Here is a 15,790-nt window from a genome sequence, read left to right on the forward strand (position 1 = left end):
TCAATGGAACTGTAGTTTCTCTTGGCATCCCTTCTTCTCTTGTACTCAAGGCTCAGAATTGCTCCTTCTCTAATTGCCTGAGTCATCCAAAAGGGTATTCACTGACAATACAGTGTTTTTAGAACAGAAAACATTGTCTCACATTTTAATAAGTGTATTAATAATTGGGAAAGCTAGAGAAAGATGTTTCTTTGCTAACACACTGTGACAGTGAACCAAAGAGCTTGATTTCTGCAGCTTTCAGAGGGGTGGCATCCCATTTCTCCAGTTCTGGGAGATTCTTTGGGATTCATCCAGCATTGTTGCAGAATCTTCAGAGTATTGTGCCATATAATAACAACAATTGTCCTTGATCTAAACTGCATGAGCAACTCCACACTTGCAACTTCCATTATGCTACACTGTTTTTGATTACTAGCTCTTTAAACAGCTGAATGAGAGGACACAAGAGAAAAACAGTGGGGATGGGTTGGGGGGAAAGCTGGTGATGAAAAACATTTGCAAATAGGGAAGATGCCCTTGTAATGAAAGCTGGTATGAGTCCTTAAAAGCACCATCACCAGAAAATACCAGCAAGAAATTAAAATCTGTCTTCTCCCTAGTCAGTCCATTCTCATGTGCTGTGATTCTCTGAATGCCATGCAATACAAAATGGCTGTAAGGTGCTCAAACAATTGAGCCTCAGCTAAAGAAACAATTACCTCATCCCTATGTTTCTAACATGTGCTGGAGTTGCTAATACACTTACTGATAGTCATGTTTCTTTTGGACCATTGAAAAGTTTTGAAGTTTTGACCATTTTTAACACTGAATTCCAGGAAAAAATTCTGTCAGATTTGTTCTTTCATGAAAGATTGCTGGTCAGAAAGATTGTTGTATTTGTTTTGGGTTTTGGTTTTTTTTGTTGTTTGTGTTGTGGGGTTTTTTTTTGTGAGGCTTTTTTTGTTGTTTTTTTTTAAGTTTTTTTTTCTTTTTTTTTTTGTTTGTTGGTTTGGTTTTGGTTTTTTTGGTATTTTTAAATGTACAGAGAGTAGAAGGGAAAAAGAAAAACACAGCTCTTATGACAACTTTCTATTGTTTGTTTTCTGGGAGAGGAATAGAATGGATGGATATCTTTGCCTGGTGTTAACTTAGAGTTCTTTATCTTGCACAACTCTTTGTTTGGCTGATTCTGTATGTTCTTCATTCCTTCCAGTTACAGGAAGGAATTTCTGTCATTTATAGGTACCTCTCTGTTTTGCAGACAGAGCAAACCCTTCTGAGGCCTTTAAGATTTAAGTTGTTAATAATATTTACATTTTGACATCTGATTCTTAGTACTTGAAAATCTAGTAGCTATTTCTGTAGGGCTCAGTTCTGCCTTTACTCAGTTTTCTGCCATGGACAGCCCTATTGTTCAATGACAGCATGATTTCCATCCTAGCCAGTTAAACTGTACTTCCATGTGTGGTGTGTGGCTTTGCTGGCTTGCATGTTCCAAGGAAGTTTATTCACTGGTAATTTTTCAAGTTGTTCTAATTTGACTTATGGTGGTGTATTCACACTATACTCTTAAGTGATAGCCTTTACTCAGAAGTAAAGCTCAGTAATTTGCAAGAATTAAAACTTTATTGTGGCTTGCTTGTACCTGTGCACAGCCAGAGCTACCCCAGACTCCAGGAAGAAGCAGTTAAGGACAGCACAAGTTTGGACACTGAGGTGATGCAGAAATGATGTAACATGTGGGCAAGGAGACCTGACCTGCTCAGTGAGGAATATAGAGAAGGATTTGAGGGGACAAGGGTGGTTTTCTCCATGTCTTGAAAAATCAACTTTCTTTTCTCTTCACACTTGGCAATTTGATTTCATGTGCTCATCACCAGTTTCATTACTTTGAAGGACCAAAACCTTTGAAGCATGAGCTAGATGTTGGGAACATGATGAAAATGTCAAGATGTGCTATAGAATGGCTTTGTTGCTGTGGTCAGGAGGATTTAGGGGGAGTAGCAGGCACTGGAATGGAATTTTGCAAGATTTAACTCTTCATTTCAAGAGGATAATGGAACGACATTGCATGTCCTTTTCCATAACTGACTGTGGCTTTCTCTTTGGCCTTTATCACTTGATTATTGGGTTTTGTGTACTTTTTCCTCCTGAAATACTCGTGCTAAGCCCTTTAAAATTATTGTGTTTCAAGAAAAACAATCGGGACTTAAGAGACATTTTTTTGGGAGTGGGGGAATCTGGAGTTTGTTTAAAGAAAGGGGATCTGAAGAAGATAAAACAGAGATATCAGTTATGCAGAACTAATGACACATTCCAAAGGAGAGTTGAAGGCTATACAACTCCATGAAGTGCTCTATTCTGTTTTAGCTTTTTCACTGGGTAATCTTTTGAAGGACCAGAATCACACACACATGTATTATACATAAAACTCTGTAATACATGAAAATATATTTGAATCTAACACTGCATGAGGAAGCCCATGGCATTCTCGTGGAGCAAGCAAACTACACTAAATTCCCTAGGCAGGAATCAAAGCCTTTCCAAACTAACCTCATTACCAGCAGATGTTTGAATTGCTATAATAGACATACACCCTTGCTGCACATACAGTGTGTGCTGCCTTGAATATCTGGGGTTTTTTCTCCCCTTAGATGCTTCTGTAATTCTGGGAACATCCTGCCCAAAATTTTCAGTGTTCTTTCCCAGGTGAATCTGAGGAAAAAGCTACAAGACATAGATGAGAGCCTTTAAAAGGTAGGAGAGAAAACTGCCAGATTGTAGAGCTAATAGAGTGACAGCTTGAGTGTGAAAACCCAAGTGCTGTGCTGCAGTATCCCAGGGTTCAGCCAGCCCTTTATTGAAGGAAAGAGGAAAGAGCTGCAATAGCAAACCTAAATTAACAATTCAGGCTGACAGAAAGCATCATTTCTGAGTCAAACAAGAAAAAAGACTTGAAAAACAGTTAGATTGACAATTGTTTATGCACTACAGATATTTCAAACTCAAGAAAAACTGAGGAAGTACTGATGGTTGTTAAATGATGATTTAAAATTATTTGAAGTAGCTATTAATATTGCAAATGCTTCTGTTAGGCAACCTGCTTCCTTGGGGCAGGTAATTTAATCCTATTGCTCAGAAGTGCAGTTGGTTTCTTCTTCCAATATGTTTAGGGCACAGAGGGCATTTGAATTAATGAGAGGCAGACATAGTGGGGAAATACTCCACTATCCTTAGCCCTTGGTAAGTCTGGCTAATTAGTGAAACCCTTGAAAGAGATGTCTTTCATTTCCATGCAATTTCAAAATATTTTTTTCATCTGGTGGGGTTATCATGTGTATTGACTGGTAACACATGGGTAATATATGAAACATCTACCTTGGAAGTACCTGCACTAGAGTGGTTCTGAGTTGCTAAGTTGAAAGCCCCATGATTAGGTATATTAAAAAACTTCACAAAACTGCACCCGCCAGCACTTGTTCATTTAAGGGGATTGGGGTGGGGGAGTGGATTTGACCTCTTTGGGTGCCAGCTAAGAATTCCTTGTGCTTATTTACATCAGAATCCCTAAATCTCCTCGCCATGAAAATGAGAAGCATCAGTAGCCATCAACTTTGTTTTTAAGGATGAACTTTACAAGCTGTAAAAGGAACAAATTTGAGTGAAAAACAGGAGAACAGGAAAGGAAGAAACAGTGATCTCCACACTGAAGGAATAAGCTTCAAGACTGAAGTTGTTTTCTTTCCAGTTCATTCACTGGCTTCTTGCCAGATCTTTACTTCCAATGTCTCTCTGGATTTCTGCTTCCCATCTGTAACAGGGGAAACAGAATTTTTTTTCCCTGCTTTTTATTTGTTTAGTCAGCTAGCTTTTTGGGCAGGGAGCTCTTTTATGCTGTACACAGTAAGAAGCTTGGTTCTGTGGGACCAAGGGACTATCACCTCTTGTGATATGAACAGTAACAAAGGGGCAGGAAGATGTGCAAAGGCATGTTTGGGAAAGATGGCCAGTAGTTCACTTTTCTTTTCCCCTTTCTCTTTTGGGGGGAGGGGACAAATTCCTTTGCCTTAGTTGCCAGGGAAGTTGAAGTATTTCTGAAATGTAGCTTTGAATAGTTTGCCACAGTTCAGCATGGTGCACAGTAGGCCACATGGCTTCTTGGTGGTAGGATCCCCAATTGCAGTGGTTACCATGAATATGATTGCCATTCTTGTAATTGATCCCAGATCGGGTAGTTTTTCCATTTCAGGGTATGAGGAAAAATCTGTATTATTTTGTTAGCATTAAGTAGTGATTGTGAGTGTTAACAGTTGAGCAGACAGCAGTGTTGGTGGGGAAACTCCTGGGTGAGGGGCTCAGTGCAGTGCTGTGGGTAGAGGTGGTGGATTTGGCCAGTGTCTGATCATGTCATTTGATGTGCACCCAGACGTGTGCTGGCTGTTCCCCACAGCATGTTGAAGAACTCTCTCACACACTTGACATACCTAAACTCAGGTTTCAGAGGTGAGTCAGATTAACCTGAGGCATTGGATGTTGTGACCTACAGTCTCCCTGGGCATAATTTCTGTGGGAAAAAATTATTGTGTAAGTAGATATGTACCTTTAATTTTCAGACATTGTCGCAAGACTGTTTTCAGCAGGGCAAAATGCATTTTGCCCATAGTCTGGTCTGTAACTGGAGTTGCATCTGGTGCTCCTGGGAATGCCAAATCTCACATCTGATCTGAAATGCCAATGAGCGCATATGAAGCTGTTAATGTTTGTGTGAGGTTTTTTAGTCCTCATTATCAACCTGATAGAAAGATAATTCCTCAGCTGTTGTTCCAACCTGTGGGATTTTATCCACTTAATTAATTTTCTTTCTTGTTAAGAAAAATCTTTTTATGCAACAAGGAGCTGCACTTGACTTGCTTTTCAGAGACCCTTCCCATGTCTGTGTCAAAGACACAGAGGCCCCAGAAATTGGAGGGTGAGCCCTAGGGGCAACATGCTTGTGGAGGCTGAGCTTGGAAATGCTGCCTTGTATGCTAAGGGCAAGCTCCTGGAGGGGAGTTAAGTCTGCACAGTGGATCCTGTTCCTTCCCTGCTCCCCTCTTTTGCTACCACTCAGCAATAAAATGGAAGCTAGTGACATGACCAAAGGATAACAGACCACTTGCTGAATGCCTGCTGAGAGTTTAAAATGCCAGCCTACACCACCGTACCCAACCCTTCAGCATGTCAGCAAGCTGTCTATGTAAATAAATACACATATCAAACAATAAGCAGACGCCTTTTTAACATGCACTGCTTCAGGCTGAGATACTCAGTTCTGGTGCAGCTCATCTCAACATCTGTCAAGCTAATGCCAACTCCACAGCTCCCTTTCACTTGTATTTAATGCACAAAGATTTGTGTTGTGTTAAGTAATGAGGAATTGGCTTGCTTTACATTTGTTTTGGTGTTATTTCTGATGCATAAAATGTTAAATGGGAATGCTTTGTGTTCCTCCTGATGTCTGTGTCAGTGTGTAGTACAAACTCTTGTTGCTTATGCTTGATTAAGTGGCTTTATACAACCATGTGCGTGGTTGTACAAGCATACAAGGAAGAAAAAAATGTCATTTGCAAAATATACCACCACTGGGGCCCCAAGCATAGAAACATTGAGGTGGGGAGAAAGCTGTGACGAGGGTTGGATTTAAAAGAAAATTTTTTTTGGAAACTAAATTTCAGTAGAGTCAGTTGTGCCCCTTAAATCAAACTCAGGAGCCACAGAGTCTAAAGCCTCAGGGGTGTGGGGCTCCGTGCAGTGCTGTGGGAGCAGCACCCGTGAGCTGCTAGTCCAGGTCAGGTCATGTCTAATCCAGGGTCTTGTCTCTGATAGCAGCCAATGCTGATTAGGGAGAATGTGAGACCGGGGCAACAACCGGGAGAAATTCCACATTGAGCTTTTGTTTATTTTTGTTTTCATATTAAAAATGTATTGAGCCCAGATGATCCATAGACCACTGGGCCTACTCCTCTATTTAAAATTCACCTGCAGGCTAGTATTGAGTGGAGTGTTGGATGCTCTAGTGCTGCTGTCCATCTCTGTCCCTCCACATCAACCTCAGAGAAGAAGCCTGCTTTTTATTTCCTTAATTCACATTTCTCTCATGCTACTGCTTTTACTCTGGTGAGATACTAAGGAATCACATTAAAAAAAAAAAAAAAACAACAAACCAGACAGACTCTTTATGCATGAAACAAGTGTTTAAGACAGCTCTCTATCAGACTTTTTTGGAGTCTGCTGAGAGAAAGGAGAATATTTCTGCTGCCCGAGACACTTTCAATTGGATTAAATAAAGCAGAGGGGATAGGAGAGGCATGATCCTCCACTGGAGAGGAGGATTTATATGACCTGATATATCTTGTGTTTCTTAATGTCCCTTGAATAGAGATGATTGAAATCTCTCATCTGAGCAAGCACACATACATTATTAGTGACAAAAGACAAAATACATTACTAGTGACCCTAAATATATTATAACCCTCTGCTTCTGATCACAGTGGTGCATCAGCTGGAATAGTAATAGGGGATGAATGGGGCTTGCTTATATAGATAGGCCTGTTCTTCCATAATGGAAAGGGAAAATTGCTACTAAAGATGCCATTGAATCAAAATTTTGATGACTCTTGGTATGCCTGCCTGGGCCACTTTCCACGTTGCAGTTTCAGATCACTTTACAAACTTGAATAAACTTTTCCCCTCACTGTCTTCAAAGGCCGGGAATTAATATTCAATACCTTATGTCTGAAAGGACTAAGACTGTGTGTAACAGGATATGATTTTGTTAGGCAGCCGGCACTTTGTCCTGTGCAGAAGTGTATGGATGTGCATTTTCTGCATACAAGCACTTGCACCTCTCAAATATTTGCCCTTCCCCTTCAAAGAAACCAGGATGTGGCTGGTATGTGTATATTTGAAATGCCAGGTTGTACAGAGCAGAGAAGAGTCTTGTAAACAAACACCCGTGGGAGGATGAACCACCCTGAAAGTGCTGAAAGAGTCCACTGAGACACAGGCATGGAGAACATCTACCCAAGTACCATTTGGTGGGCCCTTGCTCTGCTCACTAGACCATGCTGCCCCTCTATTGCATGTAAGCTGAATGTCCAGGGTGCAGAGCACTCCTCACCAATGCCCCTGTGTTCCCACTAAAGCCTCTCTCTCATCCTGGGCAAGTGTGAAATAACACCTTTGTGCTGGGGAGCAGGGAGCTGCTGACAGAGGGCTGATACCCTGTGTGGGGGAGGAATTTCCTTTCATGTGGTCTGGTGTGACATTAGCACTTTCCAGCTGGCTTGTAGGTGGCTTTGTAATCCCTGGATTGACAAGTGGCAGCTCAGCTCAGTATGGCTGCCATCTTCAGACAGCATGACAGAGACAGGGAGCTTGACATGTCCTGCTGCAGCCCTGTCTCAGGGAGGAGTTGCTGTGACAAGACCCTCTCTCCCAGCTTTTCATATCGATCCTGAAGGAGGTGCTAAGTGTTGTGTGATGCAGAGGGGTCAGAGATGGTACCTGATGTTTCACGTGGGCAGTTGGTGTTGGCCCCGAGATCTGGAGAGGCTAGGCAGGGCAGAGGATTTGGGCTTCAAAAGAAAGCAAATCAACAAGTAGACTAGAGAGGAGAGAATTAATATCATGAAATGGATTTACATGGCGCCATCTTCATATCTGAACTGGAGCTGTCAGGGAGAATGAGATCCAGACTCGCTGCTGTTCTCCAGAGAGGAGCTGCTATGGAAGGATTGCTCAGTTAAAGTGATGGCCCCACCTCTGTGCCCCGTGTCTGGCTGATTTCTGCAAGTAGAAAACAGATGCAATCTGGCATGATCCCTTCTCCTCTCCCACTGACCTTTCATGCCATTCTGCAGGCTCTGATTTACCTTCTTTTGCTTGCCTTATTGCTTTCACCCCTTGAGCATCTCTTGGTGTCTTCCTCCCACCCTTACCTGCCTCTTAACTCCATCACCTTTTTTTTGATCCTCAATCATTTCTGGCTCCCTCCATTCAGAATAAGTGGTACTTTAGCATCTATCCAGTAGATGAACAGATATGTGCACCTTTGTTGCCTACAATACAGAAAGGGGGTGTGTGTGTTAAACACTTAACTACCAGTGTTTTATCACACACCACTCCAACCTCTGTTCTGGAACTTGCCTTTTGGGGACTCGCAGCACCTCTTCCTGGGCATGACTCTCCTCTGCTGTGCAGAGGAGTAAGAGGGGAAGATGCAGAGCAACTGTGTTGCTTCCTCCTTATTCTGCTAGAAATAGTCCCATCCTCCTATTGCCTTCCAGTCAAAGCCCTTTTCTGGTCAGCCTTATGAACTGCAAAGTAAGGAAGAAGATTTTGCTTTTAGTCCTGACCTTGACAGGATCTTCATGGTCACTGGGAGATGCTTCCCCTCATTTCCTTCAGGTGTACAAGAAAGAGTTGGTCTTTCCCAAGCAGGAGGAAGTAAAACGAGGTGGCAGTCTTCTACTCAGGTCCAGTATGTATCTTATGTATTTTCCTTGCTGTTTCTGACAGGTTGACCAGCCTCGATCACAGTGTTAGAGACCTGAAGCAAGGATCCTGACAGATGCATATTCAGTACAGCCTGACTTCTTGAGGAGAACAAGGATTTCCCTGAAAGTCTGTCCCCTCAAAGCAGCACACAGGTAAGGCAGACAGTGCTTCCAGTGGTCAGGCTCACTTGCACTGGATTGAGCAAATTACTTTTTCCATTCATTTGGCTCAAGAAGGGCTTTGTCACCACTGCCTGCCACGTCTGCAGGGATGAAAGCTTACAATGTATTTACAGCATGGGGAACGTTTCTCAGCAAAAATGTACTTTCAGAGGATCAAGACGGCCCATATGGTTGAGATAAATATAGGTTAAAAGCGTGGGAGGAATGTGCTGAAAAAAGAAAAATTTGACATATGAGGTATTAATAAAGTAATACTTAGGTTTTGTATTCTAAAATAATTTTGTATTGAAAATACCTTAATTTAAACAGAAAACTTTTTAAGAAAAAGGAATAAAGGAATGTATGTTGTGGAGAAGGGGTTTAGAAAGAAATTAATTTAATAATGTTGTTTTCAACTCGGAAAGATGTATCAGGTCATCCGTAAGTGGAAAAAAACAAACACAGAAGTCTTGCAGTTCTAATTGCTATGACTCATGGAAACCAGATCTAGAAAAAATTAGGCCCTTTAGTCCAAACTCTTAATCCCCTACTAGTATGTAACATCGTTCCCAGCAGCGTCTACCAGCCCTGATTTAAATGATGGGATTTTCCCTTGTCCCCTTGGGATACTATTGCACAGACTAATAGAATTAATCTGCTTACTTCTCTTTCAACCCCTGACCGCTGCAGATGCAATTAGTCGTAGGTGATGGGGGGATTCTGTTTCCTAGGCTGTATTTTGAAGGCTTAGGGCTGTATTGTGTTAAACCAGACATCAGTTGCAAGTGTGTTTGCATGAGTGTGGCTTATCTGTCAGTACTCATTACAGCCCCATAAACGTCTCTGAACTACATTTCTCAGACTTAGGAGCTTTTCTACAATCGTAACTCAGGATCTGATAAGGGACAGACTAATGTATTTGAATGCCTGTGAGAAAGATAACATGATTGGGAGCTAAAGTGAAATGCAAAGTCATATGCTGCCAGAGCTAGAGACTCCAAGAGGCAATTTACTTCTGTGCTTCTGGAGCATTCTCTGGTCTCTTTGGCTTTTCTCCCAGACAATTTGGTAGGATGAAATTCCTTTTTGCTGTGTGTGGTGCTGCTGGAGGTACTACTGCACCTTTCCATCTGTGAATTTCAGGCTTAGATGAATGGTGTGGGCTTCTTCTAATGTTTACTGAAAGGCTCCAGTTAAATAATCAGATACAGTTAAATGAATTTGAGATGGAAAACCATAGCTGGTTGTATTTAGTTAATACAAAGTAGAGCATCTTTCTGTGGCATTTCACCTGGGTTTTTTTCCTCATATTTGGAAAAGTTTTATTAGGGAGAACAGAGTTTCTAAGACAGATGAATGCTGGAATGCAGATGACTGAGTTACACCTGGAGACTACAGCAACAGCTGAGCTGTACAAATTCCTTGTGTGGATTCATCCACTTCCAAAGTGATTTAAAAACAACATCCTAATAGAAAAAGCAACTGCAATATAATTGCCATTGGATGTTTGAATGAGGCTTCAATGTGAAATGGAGCCTGGAGGTCCTGAAAAACTGGAGGCATGTGCCAGCCTTCCACATGGGCTCTGTCCTCTGGCACTTAAAGGAGAAAGTTACAGTCCTGTTCCTCCTCCCTCTCAATAAATCCTGGCTCTAACATGCCATAGCTTTTCTGGAGTATTTCTTCAAACAGAAAGCCTAAATATAATCTTAGCCACTTAGCCACTGTTGCAATCTTTCATTATCAAGATAAGTTAATTACATTTATTAAAATCTGACTAAATTGCCTGTGTTTGTCAGGTACAAAATTCTTAAACACTGAAGATTTTAAAGCTTTGATATGCTTAATGAGTCCTGCTCTAATTTTCCCATTGTTTTTAATTACTTGAAACTCTTTTCCAGTTTGGGGCTTGGCGGCTTCACGTGGTTTCGTAATGTGCTTTAAAGCATGGGGAGGTGGAGACTAAAGCCGGGGGTAATGATCCGTAGCACTCTGGATCATCTGCAGCTTATGTTCCCTGTCCCCGCTTTGCCAGGCAAGCTTTATTCCAGTGAAAGTGTCAGTAAGCCCAAGGCAGATAGGCACTGTTCCTTCTCTCCACTTCGCTTTTTCTTTACCCTGAAAGTTTATCTTGTGCTCACCTTTTAAAAGCTTTGCATTAGCTGGGGGGCCGTGAAGTAAAAGGCATGCTTTAAATACAGATGCTGGTGATAGTCCTTTCAAAACTGCATTTCTCAAGCTGGGAGCTATTGACCCCTTTCAGTGCAGTCACAAAGAAATTCAGGAGGAAATGGAGGGTGAGGGCCAGCAGGGAATATATATATATGTATATATATATATATAAATTTTTTTCCCCTAAGTCTTCTTACTCCACCCCCTGCGAAGCTGGCTATTGTTTGTGCCTCCACATGGGATACCAGTGGCCACATAAGGAAAATGGCATAATGTTACATTCTTTCTAAAAATCGATTTCTTACAGTTACTTTTTCTTCCACTCTTGCTGAAAGTTGTTCTGTTTTGATGCAAGCTCTAGGCAAAAGGAAAGTACACATGGTAGCTCATGGTACATATGGTATAGCATCTTGGGCTGTGCAAAAGACTTTGTCACTATGACCTCAGTTCAGGTGATGAGGCAAAGAAGCAAAATGGCAAATGATGAGGTCCAGCTACTATGACAGGAGGAGAGGATGTTGCATTTTCCTGCATTTTTAACTCAGTAATAATGATGATTGTTTTCTTGCCTTCTTTTTCTTCCTTAAGAGGATGCTCAGGCCATGGGACAGAGGCAGGGAGCACCCCTCTGCACCCCTTTTCATTCACAATCTCCCTTCATACTCATACATATTTGCAGCTGAAGTGCTGAGTGAGTGGCATGCGCCAGTTTGGGCCAGCAGCTTGCTCTCTGTTGGAAGGCCAATCCCACTGCTGGGGATGAGCACAGCCTGATATCCCAGCAGGCAGATGAAATGCTTGAGCCACAGGAAGCCAGGCTGTGAGCAGCAGTGTTTCAGGGGTGAAGTTCTGTGGGTAGCACGGGTCAGTCTAAACATGCACCAGCTCAGGGATAGGACTCCTGAATTTTGGGATTTTTTCCTGGTGCAGCTGTCACTTGTTGATGAACAGAAGCTGCCTGCTTTTTTGAAAAAGTCTGAACTTCAAACACATCCACTTAGCAACATCTACAAAGGAACAGCTGGAGCAACATGAGCACAAATAAGGCCGAATCCCCTGACTCCAGAAAGCAGAGGCAGAGCCTGGAGTGGGAAAAGCATAGGTTTGGGAGCTGGGAAAAAGATAATTCTTGGAGAGGAATGAGTGCATGCTTGTGCATGTGAGCCTAAGACATGGGCACTCTTCTTTTTGCATCCTCCTGTAGCCTCTTGAATTGGGATGCACTTATTAGTTGTGCTTTCTATTGTTTCTATCACTTCTCGTTCCTTGTGATGCTCTGCTGATTGTCCCCATAAAAATCTGCTGAACAACTGATAATGTTGCAAACTTGTTAAAAATTTAAGTAGAAAAAACCCAACTCTTTCTTAGAAAGAAGAAGCAACAAATTTTGAGGTTCATTTACCACAATTATGTCACAATACTCAATATATGTTTTGCTGAGGTGTGATTACAGAAGTGGAAAAAGGGAAAGTAGTTCCTATAAACACATTTTTGAGCAGAATATTAATAGTTCAATATTATTATGAGGATTATCATTGTGTGCAGTGACAATATACACTTTTTTCCCTTATTAAAATGTTGAACAGTTTGACAACTTTTAAAGATTTTGTGAGAATGGAGTAAGGACTTTTTAAAGGTTCAGAATTTTTATATAAGCCTGTAAATGGAAGCTGCATTGACCAAAAGAATTGGATATCATACTGAGAAAGTTCTAATTTTCTTTAATTTTTCTTTTGACTGTGAATTAAATTGTTTGGAGAAGCTGTGCTACTCTCTAATACCTACAAAATTAGTCTCCAAGAGAATCTTCCTCTATCCTAAATTGTATTTATACTAGAGATAAAGCTGGGGAAGCCTTCTGGGCTTTACTTTACTCTGAGCTTGGTATAGCAGGGGAATGAGCTCACATAGCTTTCTCTTTATGAAAGGCAATTTGGTGCCTCCTAAATGCTGTCCAGGGTGGTATCAAGAGGAGCTATCACAGCCAGCGGTGTGGAACGATGCGATGCCCCGTGTGCTCGGTTCTCAAATTACCAGTGAAGCGGCAAATGGGTTCTGACATGTACATGGCTGGCATGGGACATCTGAGTTAGCTCTGCACAGATAAATGGGATGCTCCTGGCCCAGCCGTTGTTCCAAGCTCCCTGCAAGCTCCCAGGCCAGGTGTTTTGGTGGCAGCCTGCTCGCACTCTAACTGTCCCAGGAGCTGCCTGTGGCCGATGTTTGCTGTGCGCGCTAAGCGGGGAGAGAGGAGCGTTGAGGGTGAGTGCCAGGTCAGCCATGCATCCAAGTATCTTCTCTGAGGAGCAGAGCTTGTGATCTCAGCTGGGATAGAGGGAGGTTTCAGCTCTTCTGCTGCAGGAGGTGCTCCTCAGGCTGTAAGTGGCTGCTGACAATGTGGCACGGGTTTGCTGCTTCTGACTCTAATGGCTCTAGAGGACTCAAATGTTGCTAGAACTGATTCTGCCAGCAGTGGGTTGACCTTTTGGGAGGTATTGTCCCTGGGGATTGGAGCTAATCCTTCTGATGCTCACTGTGGGGCATGTGGGGACTGCTTTGGGCTATGCTGTTTCCCTATGAAGTTGGGAACTTGTGTAACCTGGAAATGACCATGATGGAAGAGGAAAGAAATTTTCATTAGAAGTATATCTCTAACAGCTCCTGTCACTTAACACTGAACGCTACAGAGTAATTTAAAGCTTGTTTGACTAGCTCTATCATGGGTAAAGTGCTTTGTCAAGGGAAAATGAGGTGTACCCAATGTGACAGGACAGGAAAGCGGAGCTGCCTTTCATTGTTGTGCCATGTCCTGGGTGGAGTGGCTGAGATAGGGTGTCCCTGAGAATGGCAGTGAAGGCTGTGCATTGCTTATTTTGAGACCTACAAAAGTACAGTCGCTTTTGATTTATGCATTTTGAAAATTATTGAGTAAAGCTGGGGACTTAGTTTAAAAGCTGCTAGAACTATTCTCTCACTGTAGAGACTTCTCAGGAAACAGATACATAAGAGGGGTATATGTGCATGTATTTGAAGCTTTTATTCTTGGGCTTATGAGTAAGAGCTGGTATCAGTGAAAGGTGATAACTACTAAAATCAGTAATAAGGATAGTATTACACTCTAAGTAGTGAAGTAGTTTTGGGGAATTTTGCATTCAATTATTAGCTCTGTGCCTAGACTGCGTACTGACAGTGGGAAGTAGCTTGATTCCTCTCTGCCTTCCTTCCTCATCTGTATAAAGATGGTAAAATAGCTGATAAGATTTTTCTTGTAGGAAATGTATTTTATTTTGTGTAGAAACCAGCTTTGTGGAACTTTGCATTCCTCTTCATAGAAATCTGGTGATGAAAATGTTTTACTTCTAGAAGGTTTATCTTCCTATTTTTCCCTGTTGTTCTTCCTTTCTGTGACAAAACAGGAACGGGAAGAAAAAAAATTAAAGAACTAATCCAGAAATTCCCTTTCCTCCCTTGTAAAACTGCATATCAAAAAATTCTATTCAGCTTACGTTAAAAAGACAATAAATTGAAAACTAGTTGATTTTTAAACTTGCAGAGCATGAAAAAGGTTATTATTACTACCAAGTGCCCTGCCCTGTTTTAAAGCTGAGGTTTCTTTCTTGCTTGCATTGATGCATCTATTTAGTCAAAATCTTGAGAGCTGTTTTGAGAGAGGAACCTACACACAGGTCAGCTGCTGGCCAGGCTTGTGCACAGTAAAGATAATGATAATCTAATGTATGGTTTGTCCTTTGTAAGATGATTCATGCTCCGGTTACCTTCTAATGGACGGGAGTTGCATCCTTGGCAGACATTACATTTGTTGACAGCTGTTGGCAGATAAAAAAATAGGAGCAGCCTTGGACATGCTTGTGCTGGACATTCAGGGCTGTTCTCCTCAGAAGCAAGGGTCAGCAGAGCTGAGGTGGAGAGGACATGCAGGCATTTTGTGGCTGGATGAGATGGAGGGGGTTATAAAGGCAGTGCTCTGCCTGTATTTTAGTTTCCGGTGCCCAGCACATGGAAGTCTTGAGCTGAACATGTCTGCAGCCGTTCCTGTCCCAAAAACATGGAATAGAGCACACGTATGAGTGGAACAACACCTCCAGCAGCATGTACAAATATATATTTCAAAGTGTATTTAAGCAACATAAAATTCCTTTTTTAATCATCTGTGAAAGGTTTATTTTCAAATGCCCAATCACTAACGAGGTGCTAATTTTCAGATGGACTTGTAGCACTGTCTTGACATTTCAAAGTATCTGGGAGCATTAACAGGCTTAGTCCTGCCCTGCAGCGTGGCAGGAGCCAGCGCCTGAGCCCAGGAGGGTAGGAGGAAGCTTTTCCTGTGAGCTGGCCTTGTATAATTGCCACCTTGAACTGTTTCTGGCACTTTTGCCCGGTGACTGTTAATGACAGGATATTAGAGTTTGTGGCTATCCAACCCACTGGTTTCCCCATGCTCTGCAGCAGGGTTTTCAGGCTTGGGCATTATTGCTGCTGTCTGGGTAGCTCTTTCTGGTGCTAGAGAGAGAAAGATGGACACCCAGTGCAGTACAGAGAACATGTTTGGCAAGGCAGAATTTGTCACTGACTCCTCAAACTGACCTGGACCATTTATAACATTTCTGGCTGCAAAGTATATCCAAGAGTACATTCCAAGAAAGCTAAAAATAATATCCTCAACCTTAACTTATTTCTCCCACAAGGATTCAGTTAACAAGAAGGAAAGAGTTTGTTCTTTTTTCCCCCCATACTAAAGCACTCAGCTCTCAGAATGGAGCTATAAGTTTATCACAATTATTGGCCTGTGAGTTGGATTCATGTATGGATCACGTTACTGGAAAGTGTAATTATTTGCCAGGACTGCCTTTGCTTTTCCATTTCCTTTCCATCTCCCAGTTCTGTATGCTATCTGGTAGCAGCATTGAAGGCCAAAG

General features: G+C 42.0%; 1 protein-coding gene across 3 annotated transcripts in view; it reads left to right on the plus strand.

Moving 5' to 3' along the window:
• TSPAN18 (tetraspanin 18) overlaps positions 1-15,790 on the plus strand; it is a 120,682-nt gene that overhangs the window by 52,584 nt on the left and 52,308 nt on the right. For all 3 annotated transcript variants that reach the window (XM_036383316.2, XM_036383317.1, XM_036383318.2), the window contains exon 2: positions 8,542-8,672. The gene's annotated coding sequence lies outside the window, so the exon portion shown is untranslated. The remainder of the gene's footprint in view (positions 1-8,541; positions 8,673-15,790) is intronic.

This window comes from Molothrus ater, chromosome 6 (genome assembly GCF_012460135.2).
Source record: "Molothrus ater isolate BHLD 08-10-18 breed brown headed cowbird chromosome 6, BPBGC_Mater_1.1, whole genome shotgun sequence".
NCBI classification, from domain to species: domain Eukaryota; kingdom Metazoa; phylum Chordata; class Aves; order Passeriformes; family Icteridae; genus Molothrus; species Molothrus ater.